Raw genomic sequence first — 7,998 nt, forward strand, 5'->3', positions numbered from 1 at the left:
GAAATTGTGAGGTGAAGTTATTCACAACATACTTGCTTTGAGATAAACAATTCCGCCATATCTCCGAAGTAATCATAAACTCAGAATTTACGAACGAAAACACAAGGCAAATGGTGAATTCTGCAAATAGAGATGAATATTGTAATGATGGCATTCTATACTCACATTGTTGCTGTTTGTTAATCCGTTCATGCTTGTCAGTGACTCGTGTCCAATTCTCACAATGTATTCTCAGTCTACTTAGCCAGTGTTCCAATGTTAAATGGAGAAATGTACAATTGATCACTGAAAACGTGAGGAATTTATCTCGTTTACATTGACTTTTTAATAAAAATATTCAATTCAACAGCGGTTTTTGTGATTCAATGAGCTAGCGTGGGAAATGAATTTCGTTATGGCAACCTTTCCCCACGGAAATTGCGCGGTGAACTGGCACCTCGCGAACGCGCGGTCCAGCATCCCTCTCAGCATCCAACCACCGAGTGGATCCGGGCACGCGCGAAACTCCATCCTCTCCTCGCCCCCTCCCTTCGGTCCCTCACTCACTCGCTTCCTCTCTCATTCACTGGTTCTACCTCAACCCCTTTGGTTCTTACCACCTCTTCACTCTGGGATACGTTCGTTTTATCCCTTTCCCCCTTATTTCACCTCTTTCCTCGTCTCTTTCGTTTTACCCTCACCAAAAATTTCATCCACCGTTAGGTCGTCTCTCTTTTTTTCGCACCCGCTGCTTATTCCTGCCGCGCGTGCCTCACACCCTGTCATGACGCGCGAACCACCTCAACGCCAAAAAGACTGTCAGGGGGAAGGGGAATGTTGAAGGAAAACGGAGTCTCGAATAATTTTTCCATGATTCGACGGATTCGTCTGGCTTTTGATTTTTCAGGGGCTTTAAATTTTCACTATTTCAGAATGATTTCGGCATAATTATAATGGGGGAATAAAATCATTTTAGTACATTCAAAGGAAGTTAACTGTGTGGGACAATATTTATATTTTTACACGGAGAGAAATTTTCTAGAAAAATTCTCGTACGAGTACTGGAAAAAATTGTAATCCACTGGCTGTGAAAAATTCTAGTGCTGTGAAGGTAAAATTTCTTGGAATTTCTGGTAAATTTTCTGGAGACGTTTGTGAAATTTTCACAGAAATACGGGGATAAATTCACGTTTTCTCCAATAGAATTTCTATTGCCGACACTGAAATTTTTTACTGGCCGTCACATTGCGCCTCTTTTCCCGTGCTAGCACTAGAATTCTTCTAAAAACTTTCTCTCCGTGTAGTAAATTATTCGTCAATCATTTTTTCAAAATTTCGAACTATTCTGCCAATTAGTAATTGAGTTGGAAAGATTGAGGATTATTCGATTAATCGAAAAATCAATTCAAGAAATTTAGAATTATTTGCTTGATTAAAACTATTTTCAAATTTCAGTGAAGATTAGTGAACTTGAATTATTTTAAGGTAAACTTCTTTTAATATTAGTAAAGTAATGGCTAGGGCCGATCTCTGAGCTACACTCTTGGAGAAAAGTTTTGATTAATTCAAAATTCAAGAGTATATTTCGGTGAATTTCGCAGTTTCCATTGATTTTTTCATGAAGTTTTAATTGTAAATTACAAAGTTTCTTGAAATTTCGGTGGAACTATAATAAGGTGAATATTTCCAAGATGTGTTCCAATTCCGGCCAAAAATTTTCAACAATGCACACTTTTTTGAAACTTACTCATGAATTTTCAACTACAAAATGTTTAAATTAACAACAACGTTTCATATAAAATTTGTGAGAAAATCAATGAAGACTGTTATTTTTAGTGCAGTTATTGATTAAAAATCCGAAAGAATTTGGAAAATTAAGGTGAATATAACTCTTGAATTCGAATCTAAGAATTCGAGTAATTTTTGAAAATTCTTTCTAATTTTTACTTGAAATTCCTTGAATTCACTTAATGAAACTTGAAATTTCATTCATTTTCTCTTCTAAACCAAATTCACTGTTACTGTTCTAAAAATGATTAAACTATGTATGAAATGTCAATTTTTTAACCGACCAATTAAATTAATTAAACAAAATCATAAGTGTTTTATTTTCCAAGTAAAAATGTTGAGATCTTCGCGATGAAAATGTCAAAGCCATCTATTACCGGAAATCGATAATCACAGTCGCGCCATCATAAATAAAATAGAAAAAAATCTTCTTAAATTAATTTTCCAAAAATCTACATTTTCTCCTTGAAATTTCGTAATCCTACTCCTCCATATTAAAGAGAATAGCCCCCACTATTTCGCAAAGACTTCTAATTGTGTGTTACGTGCCCCTGAATGAAGAAGTTTGATAAAAACTCGCCAACCCAAACAAATACAGTTTTCATGTAGTTGGTAAAACTTTACACTGTAGAACCTTTTCTCCTCTCAGATTCGCGACAAGTATGAAAGCTGCTCACGGATTAATTATTAACAATATAATACACCTCAGTGGAGCACTTGGTAAAGTTAAATTAGGGAGAGAGTCAGCTTACACTGTGAAAAGTTAAGTATAACGAATGATTCACCGGACTCTTGGGGCATGGCTGAGACATATCCACGGAGGTTATAGCATCTTTGGGAACTCCCAAAGATCGTTACAGTGAGTAAATTTTTCAAGTGTAGACTACTTCACTTCAAACTCAGACCATAGAAATTCGCTTAAAGGAGAGCCAGGAGCTCAGGTCCTTTCACGGTGAAAAAGAGAGTGGAGAGAGGATTATCAGCATTGAGAATTATTTTCGCAGTGCAAATTTGATTGAATAAATAAACCACCAACTTTGCACTCCTTTTACCCAACATCTCATTACCCTGTGGAGTCAATTTATGGGATAACGAGGGAACCAATTACAGTGTATACGCATGCATGATGAATAGCCATTTGCCGCTTCCACGATGATTGATTTAAAAATTCTCAGTAATTAAACGAATACTAGAATATTTCAGCATCAAGTAGATGTCTGATTGGATGTATTCACCTCGGTGGGCAATGTTTTAATCATTAACATCGAGGAATTGATTTTGAAAATATTAGAGTCATAAAGAGAATACGAGAACATTTCACGAACAAACGCATGTCTGATTGAATGCATTTGCCGTGATAGTCACTGCTCGGAATGATTAACGTGAATTGTCAGTTTATTTCCAGTTGGACACTATCGGTGTTTTTTCAAATGTTGAGAACTTATCGAATTGTGGATGAAATAGGGTTATTTTTTTTGTGAAAGATACGATTCTTCGCTTTTGTGATGAGCTGAGATTGAACTCAATTGATACGATTGTTTCTGAGTTATGAGAATTTCATATGAATATATTCACCTCGATTTTTTCATCAAATTATGATTTTTTAATGACGAGTTTTCCGGAAATTTCAGTGAAAATGAAGCAAGTGAAACGCCACAATTTGAATTTTCAATTCAATACAAATAGTCAGAGTTGAATTGAATGTCGAATTGAATTTTCAATGTTTTGAGTACTCGAAAATATATTTGAATGATTTTTACTGAATAATTGTATTGAAATTCACTGTTATTAATTTTTTCATTAAATTGTGAATTTTTAATTGCGATTTTTTTCATTCTATTCTGTTTTCTATAAAACTTATTTTATTGAGATATTTTCTATAGAATTTCATCAGCTCAAATTTTTTTTTCATTCTATTTTTCTTTTCTTTCCATCAAGAAAATCTGCCAAAAATTAATAGAAAGTTCAATAGAAATTCGATAGAATTGCTTTGCGAATTCGGTGGGTTTTTCTATTGAATTTTTGCATATTTGCGAGTTCGCTTCGTTCGATTAGATCGCGGTTCTTCGGGCCTAGTGTCATAATAGTGTATTTCCCTACAAGTGCGGGAATAGCAGAATGAACGACATCGCGTATGATCGATGCCAGCGCGGAGAAGAAGCTGAAGGGCCAATGGGAGGGGTTTAAGCGGTTAAAACAGAAAGTGGAAGAAATTGCTAATGAAACGAGCGCATTCTGGAGTTGAGGAACAAAAAGTATCGTGCACAGTGGGGAAAAAATAGCATTTGACGTTTAAACCCCGTTGGTAAGCTCTCATGCCTCTTATTCTCATTCCTTATTATGTTCATTCCAGTTGTCGTAGAATAAAATTGTACTGAAATTCGCAGTTTATATTAATTTTCTCGTAAAAAATCTCATAGATTTTCCGCTGAAGTTTCAGGCAAAAGTTTTTAACAGTAACGGCTGACGGATGCACTTATTATTTTCATTCCAGTTGTCGTAGAGTAAAATTGATAATAAAATTTACACTGTTAGAATTTTTTTGAAATTTCATGGAAGATATTATAGTAAATCTCATGAGAGTGGCGTTGAATCGAATTTAGGGAAAAAACGGTTATGAAATTTCGTGTTTCACATGAATATTCAGGAACAAAATGACATGAATTTTCAATTTTTTCCTAAATTTTCCTGATTTCTTTGAATCTTCACAGAATAATTGAACTGAAAAATCAAGTATTTTATTAATTTCCGGATCATTTGACCAGAAAATCAATGTAATATTTGATTTTTCAATGACACGGCTTCCTGAAATTGCAATGGAACTTGAACACGATAAAAATTATTCCAAATTATGAAAATTTTTAACAATGCATATTAATTTTCTCGTTGAAAATTTCATAGATTTTCCGCAGAAATTTCAGACAAAATTTTTTAACAGTGCTGTCTGACGGATGCACTCCCCTCAATAATCAATACAATTCACATCAATTATTTGTTCGATTTTCCGTTCACAATGCCGACGAATCACCAGGTGTCTAACGACGTCATAATTACCGAGCTAGCAACTGAAGAAAGTCTATCAGGCAGTTTTATTGCTCTCTCAATTCGGCATTGTCGATTATTCTCGTTCGGACTTCAGACGGTTCGGTTTTACTCAGACCGATTGTCTGGAAGAAGGGAACAAAAACAGTGGGTGTGAGGTAGAGGTTTCTGCAGACGGGTGGGTAGACAGGCAGACAGGCGGAAAAGGTGGCGTACCCCTGTTGCCAGTAGCAGAGAGAGATCGATTCGCCAACGGAAATGGGCGGTTTGACGGAGCTGGACAAAGCACGACCAGTGAAATTCCATGGGATGAAAAGGAAACTGCAGAGATTAGAGAATCAATGATTGAACGGCGATAACGAGTCATATCGAGTATCGGAAATGTGACAGTTCGACTGGTAAATGAAAAATTGCGGTGAATAGATTTTGCGGTACAGATTTTCTTGGATTTTATGTCCTTTCATTCGCAACTTCATAGCTCACTATTTTCTGAAAAGAACTCGCAATACTCGAGTTTGATTATGAATGATCCCCGAATGAGTATGTACGAAGAACTCAAAGTATTACCTACCACTGGAGAAGAAAATGCTTTTGTGAGAAACTAGTGGAGCCGACAACAACGATTTTTCAAGGGAATTAAGTTCCGACGAGCTCACAAAACCGGAGATTAAAGTGGCGGAAATTATGTAATTAATTTTCCAGCTGTCTACGTCTTCTGTAATGGCATTTCTACAGTTTCTACCTGACTGAGGTGATGATTATGGAAAAAATCAGTAAGTTTTTACCGGAAAACAAGGTTTAATTGATTCATTTAGCAAACAGTTTCTCCATGAAATTGTGCTTTCCTTGAATATATTCATAAAAAAAGAAAAAGCTCCAGATTCAGAAAAAAAAATTAAATTTTAGGGAGGGTTTAAGGAAATTTCCAGGAGTGCGACATTGAATTCGATTTAAAGGAAAATAATTCCTGAAATTTTAAATTTTACTGAAAATCTCTTAGAATTTCAAAGTTTGGAGCGGCAGGGAGACAAAAATTGCTCAAGTTACTTAAATTTTCCGAATTTGAGGAATTTTAAGTTAATTGAAAATTTAAGAGAATATTTTACCTGAAGTTTCGTGATTTCCGTTAATTTTAGGGAAATAATTGAACTGAATTCATAGTTTCCACTGATTTTTTCCATTAAATCGTGAATTTTCACTCAGGAAATTCCTTGAAATTGCAGAAGAACTGTCCTTAATAGTGAATTCTCTGGAATTTATCAGGTTTTCTCTTTATATCGAAGGGATTATTTTCTCATTAAGATTCAGTCCTTTAAAAATTAAGGAATCCCCTGAAAATTAAAACATTCTTTTCCTCAGTGTTTATTCATCAATCTTCTGTGCGAGTATATGGTCACTAATTCGAAACAAAATGATAAAACATCAGAGTTTTAACACTGGTATATCATGATTCCTAAATGAAAGCTTTTTGCATGATACTTTCTGGACGGGATGCTCGTAAATTCGTGTCCAACTATGCTCCGCTGGTCCAACAAAAAAAAACCGCCACCCGGGCTATAACTCGCGGTATAAAAAGCAAACTTTTGAAAATGTATGCGTAAATAATGCATTGGGATTTCCAGGAGACACACGTTCATTGAATTTGTAATTACACTCTGTGAGTTTAATGGAATTATGTCAGTTAGCGATGGTAACATTCATTTCCATCACTCTAATAATGCATCAAACGTAGTAGCATTTCGTTATGCTTCAACGGTTTTTCAGAGATGGGTCAGCAATGTTGGAAATGACCACATCATAACAAGGGAAATTCGATTTATTTGAAACGAAAATTATGGCGCAGACAATATAAACATTAAATATTTTTTTTAAACAAGTTTTCAATCAGAATAATATGTCAGAGATTTTTTACTAAAAATCGAAAACATTTGTTTGTGTAAAATTGCCTGAAGAAGAATTGAAATTCCATTAAACATTAATTTCAGAATTCAAATTATTCGTCAGCAATAATTCGTTTGAAAATTACAGTGTTAATTATTGATTATTGAAAATTTATATATTTTTGTCTTTTAAATTTAAAGCGTAATTTCCCAACACTAAAAGCTCCTCTCGTCAATCAAATCTATTGACCTCAAACTTATTGAACCTATTGAATTATTTCAAATTTAAAATTATGAAATAAAAAATTTTAAATAATGTCCAAAAAAGACAAGTCCTTAACGTAAATAAAATCCGAGTTTTTTACTGAAGACTTTTTTTTTCGGCGGACAAATGCCTAAATAAAAATTGAAATTCCATTGAACATTAATTTCCAAATTTCAATTAATTGTCGACAATAACTTTTATGGAGATGACATGTTAATCATTGATTGTTGAATTTATAGTATTCTTATTTAAAATTTCACGAGTGATTATCCAACATTGAAAGCTCCTCTCATCAATCAAACGCGTGAACTATTTCGAGTCTCTAATGCCTGCGGAAATCTCATATTCGAGCGCTTTCTATAACTACAAAACCAGTCCCTTTGGGCATAACCCTGAAAGCATTCACTACCCTCCAATAGGGGACCCGCAGGTTGCAATTAATTATAATTGCGGCGTTGAGGTTGGAATTGTTCGTGAATACGTCGACCGTGGAGGCTTATATAGGTCCTCAGCCGACTGGCACAAGTACTGGTAATAATACCCTGACCCACCGAGCCACCAACCCCAGATTGTTCACTTCAGACGTAAACAATGCGGGTCATAAGGGAGAGTCATTTGATTCAATTACCGCCATTTCTCTGCGCGAAGAAAAATTGTGATGAAAATGCAAAAAAAATGACTAAACGGTATACGGCAAAAATTCGATGGAAAGGCGGGGAAGTTCATCTCCCTTCTGTGAACTTTTTCACCAATAATTCAGAAATCTTACGGTTTATTTTCAAAAAATGACATTACAAAGGAGAAAATGTACCCTTTGCCTCATTTTTTTCTCCTAAATACAAACTAAAATACAATTTCGCGCTCCGATTATCTACGCTATTGAACATTTTCAGTACAAGTTTTGAAAATTTCCATTAAGCTTTAGTTTCTTTGATATTTGAAGGCATTTCGTTATTGAAAAAACACAATTTTATGGGGAAATCGATATAAATTTACTGTTATCAAAGTTTTCATCAAATTGTAAATTTTTAAGAGAATGTGAGG

General features: G+C 34.7%; 1 protein-coding gene across 4 annotated transcripts in view; it reads right to left on the reverse strand.

Moving 5' to 3' along the window:
* LOC107048104 (Down syndrome cell adhesion molecule-like protein Dscam2) overlaps window positions 1-412 on the reverse strand; it is an 82,492-nt gene extending 82,080 nt beyond the window's left edge. For all 4 annotated transcript variants that reach the window (XM_015271117.1, XM_015271107.1, XM_015271098.1 and 1 more), the window contains exon 1: window positions 166-412. The gene's annotated coding sequence lies outside the window, so the exon portion shown is untranslated. The remainder of the gene's footprint in view (window positions 1-165) is intronic.
* Between the last annotated feature and the right edge of the window lie 7,586 nt (window positions 413-7,998).

The sequence above is a fragment of the Diachasma alloeum genome, unplaced genomic scaffold (assembly GCF_001412515.2).
Source record: "Diachasma alloeum isolate Michigan unplaced genomic scaffold, Dall2.0 Dall_scaffold_00176, whole genome shotgun sequence".
Lineage (NCBI taxonomy): Eukaryota > Metazoa > Arthropoda > Insecta > Hymenoptera > Braconidae > Diachasma > Diachasma alloeum.